Source organism: Budorcas taxicolor, chromosome 7 (genome assembly GCF_023091745.1).
Source record: "Budorcas taxicolor isolate Tak-1 chromosome 7, Takin1.1, whole genome shotgun sequence".
Classification (NCBI taxonomy): domain Eukaryota; kingdom Metazoa; phylum Chordata; class Mammalia; order Artiodactyla; family Bovidae; genus Budorcas; species Budorcas taxicolor.
The window spans coordinates 67,726,928-67,744,580 of NC_068916.1; positions in this window are offsets into that span (position 1 = coordinate 67,726,928).

The window sequence follows — 17,653 nt, forward strand, 5'->3', positions numbered from 1 at the left end:
CAAATGAATGCTTAGTGACCAAAATCCTATTCTACACAATAGTCACCACTGACCATTACTCTAACTTGTCCTAGGAAAGCAATCCTTTAATTAGATGTAAATTGAGTTTTGGAATTTCCATTCCCAGTCCTTAGCCTTCTGGAATCACATAGAACAAGACAATTTTCTCTTCTCACTGGCAGTTCTTCAACTCTTTTGTAGATAGACATTGAATCCCCTTTGGTCTGCTGTCCTCCACATTAAATGTATAACATGCCAGGAAATAGACTTTTTAGATGGAGAATAAATCAAGGTATGTTATTAAGCAGATTTTATAATCTTATTGTGAAACTAAACACAACATTTTGTTCTGTTTACCTTTATTTCAAAGAAACTGGTTTTATTAATAACATTGGCAGGACTACTGGGGAAAATAAACATTTTCAAGGACAGTTGATTAAGTAATATCAATTAGGTAATCTACACCAACCATCCAATTGTGGACACAAAAAAACCTGAACAAAACATTTAAAAATATTCTTTAAAATATCAAAGAGCTAACAAAATAATCAAAACCCACTAGATCTAAAACTAAAGAATATGCCAAACCAGAGACATAATAGTGCAACTTGAAGCTTCTTTTGCCGTGGAAGCATCTTCTGATCTGGAAGGGATATCTGCAATTTTGTTTGGGCTGCCTGATTAAGTCAGAGAGAAAGTGTCAAGGTCTAGAATTCACCAAAGTTAGGGATTTTGATAAACCACTATCCAGCATAAACTAGGACAAAATGAGCTATACCCTCAGGAGAAGGATGAACCTGTGGTCAAACAGGCTTGCAACTGTCACCAAGTCATCTAAGTAATTCATGAAATTTCAAGCTTCTCTTGTGGCTCAGCTGGTAAAGAATCCGCCCGCAATGCGGGAGACCTGGGTTCGATCCCTGGGTTGGGAAGATCCCCTGGAGAAGGGAAAGGCTACCCACTCCAGTATTCTGGCCTAGAGAATTTCGTGAATTGTATAGTCCATGGGGTTGCAAAGAGTCAGACACGACCGAGCGACTTTCACTTTCACTTTCAAGCTTTGAAGATGAATTATGGTAACCCTAGACTGGTGACAAAAAGCCTAGAAAAAACAAATTCAAAAAAAGTTCTTTCTGGAGAAGATCACATTATACTGGGGCTCATACAATCAAGATAGCCAGGCATATAAGAAATGAAGACAACAAGAGCAAGAACCTACAGAGACAAAGGACAACAAGAAAAGAGCTGAAAAGACTTCAAGTAGTGGAATATGTATACATGTAACTGAGCCACTTTACTGTACACCTGAAACTGCCACAATATTGTAAATCAACTCTATTTCAACAACAGCAGAAGACTAAGCCAAACACTCTCACAGGAAAACACAGGGGTATATTTTCATTACCTTGGGTTTGTATATGGATTCTTAAAGAGGACACTAAGATAACCACCAACAAAATAAACAGACAAAGTGAACTTCATCAACATTAAAAACTTCTGTGCAAAGGACATTATCAAGAAAGTGAAAAGACAACTTATGGAATGGGAGATAACACTTTCGAATCATGTATCTGATAAGAAATGAATACCCAGAATATATAAAGAATGCCTACAACTCAATAACAAAAGGACAAATCCAATTTTAAAATAGGAAAAGAGCTTAAACATATGCTTCCCCAAAGAAAATACACAGATGATCAATAAACATATGAAAATGGGCTCAACGTCATTAGCCATTAGTGAAATGCAAATCAGAACCAGGAGATACCACTTTATACCACCTAGAATGGCTAAGCTTGTTTGTTTTTAAGGAAATAAAGAGCATTGGTGAGAAAGTAGGACAACTAGAACCCTTGTACGCTGATGGTGGGAATAGAAAATGGTGCACCCACTGAGGAAAATGGCATGGTCGTTCCTCAAAAAGCTAAATGTAGAATTACCATATTTCCCAGCAATTCATCTTAGACATACACCCCCAAAAATATTAAGCGGGGACTTTAACAGATACTTGTACACCAGTGCTCATTGCAGCATTATTCACGATATCCAAACAGTAAAAACAACCCAAGTGTCCATCAGCAGATGAATGGATAAACAAAACATGGTGTACATATACAATGGAATATGAGTTATCCATAAAAAGGAATGATGTTCTGATACATGCTACAACATAGATGAAACTTACAAACATTACACTATATGAAATAAGCCATACATAAAAGGACAAATATTATATGATTTCACTTATATGAAAAATCTACAATAGGCAAATTCAGAGACAGAAGGTAGAATGGTGGTTGCCAGGGGCTGAGGGAAGGGGGACTGGGGAGTTGTTGCCTAACAGTTACCATGTTTCTGCTTGGGATGATTAAAAAGTTTTGGAAATATATGATGTACATATTATTGTACAACACTGTGAATGGAATCATACTACTGAGTTATACATTAAAATGGATAAAATAGCAAATTTTATGTTATATATTTGTGTATATATATGTATATATATATGTATATATATATATATTTATAATGACAAAATTTTTTTAAAGAAAGAATCCAGATAGAAACTAGAGCAATTTTCTTATAGTCTTCACCACTTGGTAGGGGTGGAAAACTCCCATAACGAACCAAGATATATAAGATGGATTTAAAATTCAAATAGAAAATAACTCAGCATACAGCAACATAAACATTCAATGCACTGTCTACATTCCACATTCTTGGTCTTTTAAAATTATGATTCAAGTTCAAAATGGTGCTCTTACTATAGTCCAAACTTCTCCATCATACTGGAAATCCAAAGAGATGGCTGGTAGGTACCAAAGACACAAATGAGAGGCAGGAAAGGACAGCAAATGACAACCATCAACAGATGTACTGAAGTCACAGGAGGGCCAGCATTACCTTGGGAGAATTTAGGATGAAAACAGAATTAAGTCAAAAGCCGAAACTCAGAGGTGCTCAAGAAAATTAGCTGTGAACCAAAAGTAATAGCTGAGAGAAGGAACCACAGACAAGAGGACAACGCCCTGGGGTCGACCATAATAGACTACAGAAGAGCAAAATCAAAGCCCAGCACCAGGCACAAAGATAAAGATAAAGCAAGGTCAGGGTTCAGAAGAGGCTGTCCAGGCAGAGAGGTCAGGAGTTAGGAAGGGTAATAGGAGCATTATGTGGATGTGGGCCTCTGAGCCTTCCTCGAGGGTCTCTTGCACCCTGCTTCAGAGCTCTACCGAGAGAAGTTATAAAAAACACAAGTAACAGGACACAGTTCCAGACTCACTGAATCAGCATCTCCAGGCAGCTTATTAAAAAGCAGAGAGATAACCGCTGACAAAGGTTCATCCAGTCAAAGCTTTGATTTTTCCAGTAGTCATGTATGGATGTGAGAGCTGGATTATAAAGAAAGTTTAGTGCTGAATAATTGATGCTTTCAAATTGTGGGGCTAGAGAAGACTCTTGGGAGTCCCTTAGACTGCAAGGAAATCAAACCAGTCAATCCTCAAGGAAATCAACCCTGAATATTTATTCGAAGGACTGACACTTAAATTCCAACACTTTGGCCATTTGATGTGAAGAGCCGACTCATTGGAAAAGACCCTGATGCTGGGAAGGATTGAGGGCAGGAGGAGAAGAGGGCGACACAGGATGAGATGTTTGGATAACATCATCAACTCAATGAACATGAGTTTGAGAAAATTCAGGAAGCCTGGTGTGCTGCAGTCTGTGGGATCAGACACAACCAGTTGGACACCACTTAGTGACTGAACCACAAACAATATGCATTTTGGCATTTTTCCAGATGCTTCTTATGGGCTTCCTTGATAGCTTGCTGCTGCTGCTAAGTCGCTTCAGTTGTGTCCAACTCTGTGCAACCCCATAGACAGCAGCCCCCTCCCCACGCCCCCCGTCCCTGGGATTCTCCAGGCAAGAACACTGGAGTGGGTTACCATTTCCCTCTCCAATGCAGGAAAGTGAAAAGTGAAAGTGAAGTTGCTCAGTCGTGTCCGACCCCTAGCGACCCCATGGACTGCAGCCTACCAGGCTCCTCAGTCCGAAGTGCTCAAGAGTACCAGAGTGGGTTGCCATTTCCTTCTCCTCCCTGATAGCTTAGTTGGTAAAAAATCCACCCGCAATGCAGGAGACCTCGGTTTGATTCCAGGGTCAGAAAGATCCGCTGGAGAAGGGAAAGGCTACCTACTCCAGTATTCTTGGGCTTCCCTTATGGCTCAGCTGGTAAAGAATCCGCCCGCAATGCGGGAGACCTGGGTTCGATCCCTGGGTTGGAAAGACCTCCTGGAGAAGGGAAACACTACCCACTCCAGTATTCTGGCCTGGAGGATTCCATGGACTGTATAGTCCATGGGGTCGCAAAGAATTGGACAGAACTGAGCGACCTTTACTTCGCTTTGCTTCAGATGTGTAAAGTAAAATTAGGCTCCTAATTTGTGATTAGGCTCTCTAAATTGTGATAACTACAGATCATTCACTCAGCTTCTGAGATAGACCAGCAGTCCCCAGGTTCAACACTAGCCCACAGGATTGATCCACACTGGGAGCTTGCAGGTCCTCCCAGCAAGTTTTAATAAACACAGACTCTGAGCTTATAGGGCTGGACAGAGAGCTATGACAGCAGCGCCTACTAGTCATGGAGCACCCACCCCGTGCCATGCTTTCCTGGCATTGCTACATTTAATGCTTACTTATGAGGAGAGTCCCATGATCGGGCCCAATTTATAGATGATGAAGCTGAGACTAACAGAAGCAAAGCAGCATATCCTGGGCCTCCTGGCCAGGCTGGAGCAGCTTCAGGTTCTGGGCCAGTTTGACTCCAAGACCTATGCTCTTTCCATATACCACAGTTTACAAAATGTTTCAACAGTTATTTTAAAAATGTAGGGGATAGAAGAGGAGGTTTTAGCATTAGTTGATGCTGAGTCATTGGTTAATGGAAAAAACCTTTTTCACCATGGCAAGTCCAGGGCATTATGGGTAAGCAAGACTGGACTGTCTTCTCTAATCATCTTGATTCCCCAGCCAGAAGGGCTTGTCAGGATATGTAATCTCGTTTGGCCTTTTTTTTTTTTTTTTCCATTTCAGTGAAGAAGGGTCTGAGATTAAGTTTGGGAAGAGATCAAAAAGCAAAGCTCAGAGGAATAGATTAAAATGATGCCGAGGCATCGTGAATCACGAGGGGAAAAAATGATAGAATTTTGTTGATAGAGCTGCTGAAGGAAGATAAGACACTGAAGGCATCTCAGAGCGAAAGGGGGGCTGGGTTGAGAAAGAGAACAGAGCAGAAGGAAGAGATAACCTGGTGGAGAGCAGAGATAAGAGGCAGGGTGAGGCAAGGCCAGGGAGGAAGACTGGATTCTCTGCAGGCTCTCCAGGACTCTGTCTTTCTTTTTCTTGTTCTCTCTCAGAATATATCTTAAAAGGGAGAAAGGAGGCCATATTTGTAGTATATTTGTAGTATACCTTAAAGGTTCAATTCTGATCACTCAGTCTCTGTGCCTGAAAACATAGTCACATTTGCTGTAAATCTAAGCCAGCCTCTTCAAGACTGTGAGACCTAGGCCCAAGACCCTCTGGCATCACGTCCTTTACATCATGGCATTATCCCCCTCCCCCATTTCTAGGTTGGTCATATTCAGACAAACATATGCAGGGAGAACACCTGATTTTACTGAGGTTATTAGGGGGAGACCGACAACTCCCAGCTGACTAGTCCTTCCCACCTCACATACTAGCATAATCCCTGGGAGGTCACCTGGCACTTTGTGTGCCAGGAGGGGCCAGAGTACAGGATGGAGCCTTTGGCTTTGGAGCTGTTCCATAGCTTGAGTGCCAGCTCGACTACAGAGGAGTTACTCTGTATCTGAGCTTCCATTTCCTCATCTCTCAAACAGGGATAAGACCAGCAGCTCCCTCACACAGTGATTGTTATGATGAAATAAAATAATGCACGCACAGTGCTCAGGGCAGTGCCTGGCACACAGAAGAGCTCAAATCGTGTTCGCGTGACTGCTGGCCCTGTTAGTATGTCCAAGTGCAAAGCTGGGTGCATATGGCAGGCACCCCATGAAGATGATATTGAGCCCCTGGGTTGAGGAGTCAGGATGCTTGATTCTAGTTCTATCTCATTCACCATCAAGGGAAACAGGGGTGTCACTGGACCTCTCTGTGCTTCCATTTATCTCCTCTATAAAATGGAGTTCTGCCCTTCCTCTGACACAAACTGCTATGTGTTTTAAAATGCTTAGGAAAGCATGAGAGCATAGAAATACAGAAGTGGTCCCTGCCATTACTCTATCACTGCACTTTTACAAAGCTGATCACTCACTACTGATCTTATCAACTTTCACTGTAGCTAAGAACTGTTGCTATAATTTGCCTTCAACTCCTAGGGTTGATGTGTTTCCTCCTTCCTCGATTGACTCCAGACACTGGCATCAAAGTCACAGCTGCAAGGAAGTGTGCAGGAAGAATTCCAAACCTTCATTCTTTTATCTCTCTTCCTTCTTTTTGCCTCTTAGGTACATTAGAAGTGATTCAAGTCTCTATATTTTGCGCTTAGCCTAATAAATGGCTTTAGAGACTATAAGTGTCTGGGAATGAGGAACAGGTCTCTCTAGTTCATTCTTAGATGCCAGCACCCAATAGGATCCTTGGCACATAGGAGTCATCTAGCACACTTTTGTTAGATGAATGAATGTGCTTGAAATCAAGACTGTTTCAGTTCAGTTCAGTTCACTTCAGTTGCTCAGTCATGTCCAACTCTTTGTGACCCCATGAATTGCAGCACGCCAGGCCTCCCTGTCCATCACCAACTCCTGGAGTTTACCCAAACTCACGTACATCGAGTCAGTGATGCCATCCAGCCATCTCATCCTCTGTCGTCCCCTTCTCCTCCTGCCCACAATCCCTCCCAGCATCAGGGTCTTTTCCAGTGAGTCAACTCTTCATATGAGGTGGCCAAAATATTGGAGTTTCAGCTTTAGTATCATTCCTTCCAATGAACACCCAGGACTGATCTCCTTTGTGATGGATTGACTGGATCTCCTTGCAGTTGAAGGGAATCTCAAGAGTCTTTTCTAACATCACAGTTCAAAAGCACCAATTCTTCAGCACTCAGCTTTCTTCATAGTCCAACTGCCACATCCATACATGACTACTGGAAAAACCATAGCCTTGACTAAACGGACCTTTGTTGGTAAAGTAATATCTCTGCTTTTGAATATACTATCTAGGTTGGTCATAACTTTCCTTCCAAGGAGTAAGCATCTTTTAATTTCATGGCTGCAATCACCATCTGCAGTGATTTTGGAGCCCCCAAAATAAAGTCTGACACTGTATCCACTGTTCCCCCATCGACTTCCCATGAAGTAATGGGACCAGATGCCATGATCTTCGTTTTCTGAATGTTGAGCTTTAAGCCAACTTTTTCACTCTCCTCTTTCACTTTCGTCAAAAGGCTTTTTAGTTCCTCTTCACTTCTGCCATAAGAGTGGTGTCATCTGCGTATCTGAAGTTATTGAGATTTCTCCCGGCAATCTTGATTCCAGCTTGCGCTTCTTCCAGTCCAGTGTTTCTCATGATGTACTATGCATATAAGTTAAATAAGCAGGGTGACAATACACAGCCTTGACATACTCCTTTTCCTATTTGGAATCAGTCTGTTGTTCCAGGTCCAGTTCTAACTGTTGCTTCCTGACCTGCATATTGGTTTCTCAAGAGGCAGGTCAGGTGGTCTGGTACCCCCATCTCTTTCAGAATTTTCCACAGTTTATTGTGAGCCACTCAAAGGCTTTGACATAGTCAATAAAGCAGAAATATATGTTTTTCTGGAACTCTCTTGCTTTTTTGATGATCCAGCGGATGTTGGCAATTTGATCTCTGTTCTTCTGCCTTTTCTAAAACCAGCTTGAACATCTGGAATGCAAAAGTAGAAAGTCAAGAAACACCTGGGGTAACAGGGACATTTGGCCTTGATATCTGGAATGAAGCAGTGCAAAGGCTAATAGAGTTTTGCCAAGAGAACGCACTGGTCATAGGAAACACCCTTTCCAACAACACAAGAGAAGACTCTCCACATGAACAGCACCAGATGGTCAACACTGAAATCAGATTGATTATATTCTTTGCAGCCAAAGATGGAGAAGCTCTACACAGTCAGCAAAAACAAGACCGGGAGCTGACTGTGGCTCAGATCATGAACTCCTTATTGCCAAATTCAGACTTAACTTGAAGGAATAGGGAAAACCACTAGACCATTCAGGTATTACCTAAATCAAATCCCTTATGATTATACAGTGGAAGTGAGAAATAGATTTAAGGGCCTAGATCTGATAGATAAGAATCCCTGATAAACTATGGATGGAGGTTCATGATATTGTACAGGAGATGGTTCAAGACCATCCCCATGGAAAAGAAATGCAAAAAAGCAAAATGGCTGTCTGAGGAGGCCTTACAAATAGCTGTGAAAAGAAGAGAGGTGAAAAGCAAAGGAGAAAACGAAAGATATAAGCATATGAATGCAGAGTTCCGAAGAATAGCAAGGAGAGTTAAGAAAGCCTTCCTCAGTGGTCAATGCAAAGAAATAGAGGCAAACAACAGAATGGGAAAGACTAGAGATCTCTTCAAGAAAATTAGAGATACCAAGGGAACATTTCATGCAAAGATGGGCTTGATAAAGGACAGAAATGGTATGGACCTAACAGAAGATATTAAGAAGAAGTGGCAAGAATACACAGAAGAACTGTACAGAAAAGATTTTCATGACCAAGATAATCATGATGGTGTGATCACTCACCTAGAGCCAGACATTCTGGAATATTAAGTCAAGTGGGCCTTAGAAAGCATCACTACAAACGAACCTAGTGGAGGTGATGGAATTCCAGTTGAGCTATTTCAAATCCTGAAAGATGATGCTGTGAAAGTGCTGCACTCAATATGCCAGCAAACTGGAAAACTCAGCAGTGGCCACAGGACTGGAAAAGATCAATTTTTATTCCAATCCCAAAGAAAGGTAATGCCAAAGAATGCTCAAACTACTGCACAATTGCACTCATCTCTCATGCTAGTAAAGTAATGCTCAAAATTCTCCAAGCCAGGCTTCAGCAATATGTGAACCATGAACTTCCATTCTTTTAGATATTATTCTATTTTGCCTTATCTTCCAGTCTGAAATAAAACATCATATTTTTGTCATTGACCTTCCTTTTCTCCTATGTTATTTGCAATGAAACATTTATAATCCATACTAAGGATTTAGGTGTTAGCTGTTGTATAAGGGTTTTAACATGTATTCTCTTATATATATCTCACAATGACCTTCTAGCCAGGTGCAAATATTATTCCCACTTCACAAGTAAAGATATGGAGGATCAAAGAGTTTATTAGAGAAGGTAACACATACTGAATGAAGTCTGTCTCTGTTTCAACATTATACATTTTATGTTTATTAGCTCATTTGATTTTTCACAAAATATTATGAAATAGTATCATTATCACTTACATTTTAGAATCCATGAGGGTTATACAACTTGTCTGGTAGATGATAGGCCTTGATTTAACTCATGTTGCTCGATTCTGGTGCCATTCTGACATCATGCCACAGTGTCCCTGCCCCATCTACTTGCTGGAAACACATATTGAATAGAACTTTATTTGCATAAAAATGCTTTCAACCTATTCAGAGAACCTGCATGCCTCTGTGGGATTTTTCTTCCCTTGGCTAAATATTCCCAATTCCTTCCCAGTTTCTTCATTTAGTTTTTGGGTGGCAAGTGGATGGTTAAAGGCCACTTTAAACATAAACACACACACACACATATATAATTGTGTAAGTATAAAAGTCTAGAACTCTTATTAGATTCTCCAAGAATTCTGCAAAGCCCCAAATGATTAGGAACCTAATTCAAACACAAACAAACAGCAATAACAACAACACAATTAACATTCTCATAGGTTTCCTAGACCCAGGTAAATGCAGTCTGTTAGGGGAATATGAACTGTTACACCTCAGTTAGATGGGAACTCAGATCATTCCATTGAGCCTGGGGATTAATTTCTTTTCTCATTTGGCCACAGGAGTGCGAAATGGTCCCTAATTGTTTCCTTCAGACTCAACATTTCTCCTGACTCAGGAGCCTGAAGTCAGCATGAGGAGACTCACACGACTAAGTCATTTCCTAAGCAAAATCCAGGGGCCTGAGATTAAATTCCTTGTGTTTATGCCTCAGCCTCACTTTTACTACCTCAGTAACATCCCAAATTATTTTTTTCTAGTCCTTTTCCCTCCCAGTCTTCTGGTAGCCCTAGGTGGAGGTTAAAAGACCTCTGCTGGGAAGAGTAAGTCTCAGCTCCACCACTGTATGCCTTATTTTTTCTTTTAAAATCTCAAGTTTGTGTCTAAGCTTTTCTAAATCTCTTTCCTCAAAATGTACCATGGAGATGATAGTACATGTTTCACAGGGCTGTGACTTAGGAAATGCATGAGGACAGTGCCTGGTCCATAATTCCTGGTGGTGAATGAGAGCCCTCAGGCAGGACTCCCATCCCGTCTCCTCACTGCATCTCTGTTGATCTTCCTACTCACATACCTTCATTCTCAGGCCACACCAGCTGGGGAGCAAGAGGCCACATCTTCCAGCTCCCATCTGACTTGGTTCCTTCCAAGTATAGAGACATTTTTTGGTTTTATGATTTGTTTTTTTTCACTGTTCATCAACCAGGGGAACAGCTGATGAGTGGCAAAATTACAAACTTGAGAAGAGACAAAAATTAAAAAAAAAAACACAACTCACTATTAGAATAAATCTGAGATTCTGAAAGCTCCATTGACTCCTTTTTACATGGCTCTACAGAACTCTCAGCTATGTTTCTCTCTAGGTTGGACATCTTTAATCTTCAGAGGCCTCTCAGTTGTTTCTTTCCTGCTCACATCACTCAATAGAGAGGCCCCATTCTATGATTTAGGCTCAGAAATTGGGTGTGTTTTTTGTTTTTTTTTTTAAAGAGCTGTGGTCAAGTATGCCATGCAAGGGCTTCCTGACTTGTATTACGTATTTTAGAAGACATCTCCAAGTATGGATCTCCTGCTGCAGGGCCCTCCTCTACTCTGAATGTGTTTGGTCTGCAGACACCATCTGAAGAAACCCTACCTAGGTAGGCAAATCCTTACCTCCACTCTGTGGCTGCCTAGAAATGGAGCTCAGAGACATGGTGTGACTTTCCCAAGATCACACAGCAAAGCAGAGGGAGAGCTGAGACTCGTTCCTCGGTTTCAGATGCTTTAAATTTGGGCCCAGAGACCCCTGAGGGTGATGTTTTCAGTAGAGAACTGATATTAAATTGAGGCCCAGAAAAGGCCAGTGAGGTGAGAGAGGGCTTGCAGTGAGTTAGGGAGATTGCTGAGACCAGAGGCCAGTTCTTCTAATCCCATGTACAGTTACTGTTTGTCCCATGACTGGCAGCAACTATCTCTCAGGAGAGCTCCCTGAGGGCAGGTTTTCCTATTTGCTCCTCAAGTATCAGGATTCACTTCTTCTCAGCCCTGAATTGGATCATAATGCTCATCAACAATATGAAGTCCAAGCAGTTTTTAATGACCCCAAACGTGCATGAGGACTTGGCTGTCAACCCAGGAAAACTGCAAATAAAGTGAACACGGAAATAAAGTGAACACTGCTCTGATAATAGTCACATTTCTCTTTCCTTGAGGTTCTTACAATAGGTTTTTCTTGGTCTCAGGGTGGGATGGTGGAAAAGTGGGCATGAGGAACTGTTAGGAGCATTTATTCTCTTACTGTATCTCTCTGTTTTACAAAACCAGCCAAAGCTCCACGGTCTGAGCAAGCTGGCCTTTCCAGCAAATCAAGGGATTCTTAGAGGGAAAAGTGGTTGGAGATGAGATTGTATATCTTTTATTTGGGACTTCATTTGGATACATAGAAATATGTAGCATGATACTTGGTAAAGGCCTTTTGAATCTATGATTCATTAAGCATGGCTTACCTGGTTGCTTCTCTATGCAGGAACCACAACATATATAAGTGAGGAAATCTTGACCTCTGTCCATAAAAGTGTGGGATACACAGGCTTGGGTGGAGCAAATAACCACTCAGTGGGCTTTGTTTGGGGGTAGACGTGTGAAGAAGTGCCCTGGGGACCCAAAGGAAGGAGAGGAGTCTAACTGGGAAAGGAGGGTCAGGATGATTTCTCTCAAAGATCCTTGAATTGGCTCTTCATGGATGAGAGCATTACATTGAGCAGAGTAAACAGGCAGGGTAACAGTCTGAGGAGGGATAGGATGACTTATAGGAGCATGGAATCTCTGTGATTGTTTGAGTCTAGTTTAATTTAATGGAGACAGGAAGCTAGGAGTAGCCTAGGTTCTTAAAGGCTTCGATTGATGGACTGAGGAATTTAGATTTGACCCCAGGGTCCTAGGAAACTGTTCATGTGTTTGGAGAAGGGAATGGCACTTTGAGCTCTGGTTTTGGAAATATTGTGCTGGTAAGACTGTGGAAGCTGTATTGGAGAGGAGTAAACCCGGGGCAGAGAGGCTCCCCAGGAGGCTCCTGCTGTCATTCAGACAGGAGAGGAGTGTGTCAGCTAGGATGATGGCAGCAGTAACAGCAGAGAAGGGACAGAGTCAGGGCCATTGAGGACCTGGAACTGAGAGGAGCTGGTGACTGGAGCAAGAAGGAAGGATGACTGATTCTCTGCACTTGGGATTGTAGGTGATGTGATGGGTTCACTGGTAAAGGAACCCCAGAAGGAAGAAGGAAAATTATTTGGGTGATGTTGAGTTTGAAGTGCCCCTGGATAATGTCTGACAGGAAGTTGGAAATGTGGGGCTGGGTGGACCTACAGATGCCTCGGTGGGGATTGGTGTCCTGTAGGAGACAGGAAGAATAAAAGAAAAGCAGGCCCCCACTAGGGCCACAAAAGAAATTTATAATCATTGATAAACTGGATGCTATAAGGCATGAGACTCTTGGAACAAGTCCAGAGGGAACAATTCATAATCTTGAAAACAAGATACGATCCTGGGGTCAGAAAACTGACCTCAGCCTGTTTCTCAACTGGTGTCTCAGAATCACATGTTTTACGGATCTGGTAGAAAATTTATAGATAAGAATGTTAGTCTTAGTTACTGATTTGTTATTGATTACTGTTTCCTAATTACTCAATGGTTAATGGTCATTTTATTCTTTGGCCCCAAAGGCCACATGAGTTATTGTTTAACTCCCCGCATATTCTTTCATTCACGGCTGAAAGTATAATAAAGCTGGCTTGGATTCAGTTTCTGCACCTTCACTTTGGAGCGGTGTTGGTCCCCTGATCCTCGCTTTTCTCTGAATTCTTGTCTTCTTTCTCATTCTCTCGCCATATCGCGCTTTCAGAAACCAGGCTTGTCAAGCCTGTCTAGACAAGTGGCGCCGAAACAGGGACCCGAAAGTCAATCCAGCCTGCGAAGCTAGCTCCTAGCGGCGTAGAACGCAGGGAAATTTGGCCAGCTAGGCGGAAGAGGAAAGTACTTGGTAAGTACCCCCCTGCGGATTTGTCAATCAGGGTAATGATGCGGCAAAATCCTTCTAAGCATTGTGATTATATGCAAGTGTTAAAAACTTCGTTTAAAAGTTCGGGGGTCGACATATCTCAATCCTCTTTTAAAGAATTGTTTTCTGCCATTGAGAAATATTGCTACTGCCTTCTATGGGGTCGCACAGAGTCGGACACGACTGAAGCAACTTAGCAGCAGCAGCAGCTCCAGATAAAGGGACTTTGAGGCATGAGGAATGGGACGAAGTTATGCGTTGCCTGCGCAGTGCCTACCAACGCGACGAAAAGATTCTGTCTGTATGGTCAGTAGGGAATCTTATTAGCACAGCTGTAGGACTGCTGCAATCTGAAACCTCAGATTCAGGGGATTCTGTAGAATAAATACAAGAACAATGGAGGAAATGAATTTATATGATAACAGAGGTGATGAGGAAGAGAAACAATCAATAGAAATGAAAAATAAGAGCCAAAAGAATGATAGAAGTCAAGAACAGATCTTTCTTGCTCGACCAAATGCACCTTTTGTCGAGCCCCCTCCTTTCAATCCTGAAACCCCTTGGGATGATGGATTTGCTTTTAAACCACGGATAACTGTGCCTAATAAAATGACGCCTTTACAAAAGGGAGTTCGTATGGCACAATTGCAGGGGGATGAAGACGCTTTAATTCTCCCTGTGGCTGTAACCCAAATCCCATCAGATCCTCAATTCCCACAAGGAGGAATGCATTATGAATGATTATAGGGCCATACCATTTAAAACTATAAAGGAGATAAAACAGACACGCACCTAATGTGGAACTAATTCTCTTTATACTATGGGACTAATTCAGGGACTTTCACAAGCTGAACAGTTAATTTCTTATGATTGGGAAATGATAGCCAGAACTTGCCAATCTGCCTCAGAATTTTTACAATTTAGGACCTGGTGGCAAGACGAAGCAAATCGCAAGCTTGCAGAAATGCAACAGCCAGCCCGCCAGTTGATATAACACTTGATCACTTAATGGGTAGTGGGGCACATTTTGGCATTCAAGCTCAGTTACAATTTGATGATCAGTTACTCACTCAAGTGAGAATGATATGTTTAAAAGCCTGGGAGAGAATAAATCCAGCTGGACAAGCCTCGATTTCATTTACTCAAATTAAACTATCAAATGGGGAACCTTATGTAGATTTTATTGCCAGGTTATGTCAAAATTTAAATAAAACAGTTGCACAACCTGGTTTGAGAGATTTGCTGATGCAAGTTCTTGCATATGAGAATGCTAACTCAGAATGTAAAAAGGTGATTCAGCCTCTCAAAGCACAGGGTGCTCCTCTAGAAGAATATCTTAAAGTTTGCCAAGACATTGGGTCAGAACCATATAAAATGCAACCTCTGGCTCAAGTATTATCTAAAGCTAATAAAAAGACAGATATGAGATGTCACCAACGTGAAAAATTGGGACACATTAAAAAAAGACTGCAAAGGAAGAAGATGGTCAGTTGATAAATTACATTATTGGCTCTGATGCCACTCCTGTTTGTGTTGGTTTTGGAAGTATGTGTCTTAAAACAGGATATCAAAAGTGGCTGTCAGATGTCAAAGAATCACATGATGATAAGACTTCCCTCCTTCTGTTAACTGCTCTTACTTTTTTTAGAAAAAGAAGAAACTTCCAGCATGATGAATCCACCTGACCTTTCTGATTGTGTTACTAAAGTTAGCGGTGGTATTGAAAATTGGTTAAGATGGAAATTATGTAAAGGATCAGAAAGTCACTTATTATTAAATGTTGCAGAATGCTCCATTATTGACTGGGGACCCCGAGGAACCCCTAAACTTGTAGAATCTAAAGTGTCTTCTCCATGGGTATATAGAGATAAGACAATCAGTATTTATGGCAGTCAATCTCTCACATGGCATGGGGCAGGATTAGCTCCCCCGTGCCTCCTGCAGATCATCATCCTATTCATGATGAAATGGAAAATACCCATGGCACTAAAGAACTAATTGCTTGGAGGGAAAAATATACTGAATATATTTTAAATGACCGAAAAGCTACCTTTAATTTTACACTATTCAGACTTGTGTAAGAATTCCTTTTGTTTTTATGATCAGACCAGCAAAATATGATCCCAGTTTGGGATTAGTAACATGTCCTAACTCTTCATTTTATGCATGTATAAATAATACCATTCCTTTTAATGAAAGTTGGCAGGGTATTTGCATTCTTAAAACCAGAATTGGCATATGGGTTCCAGTTGATTTACAATGACCTTGGTAAGAAAGCCCTACATTATATGTTATTGAAGAAAAATTGAAAAATCTTAAATGTGTTAAACGTTTTCTGGGATTTCTATTGCTGCCATCTTAGGCATTATAGCTATTACCACTACGGGAGCCGTAGCCGGAATGGCTCTTCATAAATCTGTACAAACAGTTCATCTTGTATAAGAATGGCATAAAGATGCCGATTTCCTTTGGACCACTCAAAAAAAAATTGATGGAAAGTTGGCCTCCCAAGTGGCCGACCTTCAAACATCTGTTATTTTATTAGGAGATCAACTAGTCAATTTACAAAAACAGGTGAGACTAAGATGTGATTGGAACTTTACTTCCTTTTGTGTAATGACTTTCAAATATAATAAGACTCAGTTCAAATGGGTTAAAGTTAAACAACACCTATTGAACCAAGATAATATTTCTGTAGATATTCAATATCTACAACACGATATATTAAAAGCTTCTAATAAACATCTTGATGTAATTTCTGGATCAGATTTTCTTGATACTGTTGCTAATAATCTTTTTTCTTTTAATCCCTTAAGACAGATCAAGACATTTGGATATGGAATTGCTCTGGTTATGGGAGTGCTATTAATTATGTGTTTATGTTTCTGTATAATCTGGAGAAGAATGATCAAGAGACAACGAAGCCAACAACAGCAACTAACATTTCTCACCATTTCTCATCATGTGCAAAATCAAAAAGGGGGAGATGTAGGAGACAGGAAGAATAAAAGAAAAGCAGGCCCCCACTAGGGCCACAAAAGAAATTTATAATCATTGATAAACTGGATGCTATAAGGCATGAGACTCTTGGAACAAGTCCAGAGGGAACAGTTCATAATCTTGAAAACAAGATACGATCCTGGGGTCAGAAAACTGACCTCAGCCTGTTTCTCAACTGGTGTCTCAGAAACACATGTTTTATGGATCTGGTGGAAAATCTATAGACAAGAATGTTTGTCTTAGTTACTGGTTTGTTATTGATTACTGTTTCCTAATTACTCAATGGTTAATGGTCATTTTGTTCTTTGGCCCCGATGGCCACATGAGTTATTGTTTAACTCCCCGCATATTCTTTCATTCACGGCTGAAAGTATAATAAAGCTGGCTTGGATTCAGTTTCTGCACCTTCACTTTGGAGCGGTGCTGGTCCGCTGATCCTCGCTTTTCTCTGAATTCTTGTGTCTTCTTTCTCATTCTCTCACTGTATTGTGCTTTCGGAAACCCTGCTTGTCGAGCCGGTCTCAACAGTGTCTGATGACTGGCACTTCCCTCTGATCAAATAATTATTACTGTGATGATACAGTGTAAGTGCTGAATAGGGACTTCCAAAGCGTTCATATGTATCATCTTATAGGGGAGCATTCGAGACTATCGATATTATTCTTGGAGTCATTGATACTAAACAGTAGTTACTGAGTGCTTATTATAGGAAAGGGCTGGGTTTGATGCTTTCAGAGCATTATCTTATTGTGAGCCCTTGTCCAGATGTTTGGGGTGATTCTATTATTACATTCATTATAAAGGAGAAGAAACTGGTATTTGTAAGATTAAAACATTTGCCAGAGTTTGATATGTGACATTTCAAACTGAACAACCCTCATTGTCCTGAGACCTGGACTAATTTTCCCGTAGTGCCATGACAGGGCCGGACGCACCATGCAGGAGCAAACATCCTCCCATCCAAGAAGACTAACAGTGAGAAAGAAGGTGGTCTTCTCCCCTATCCTTCTTCCTTTGATTATACAAATGTAACCCACTAAGTACTTGAGGCAGCACAATGCTCACCTGTCTCCTTGTAAGTCTTA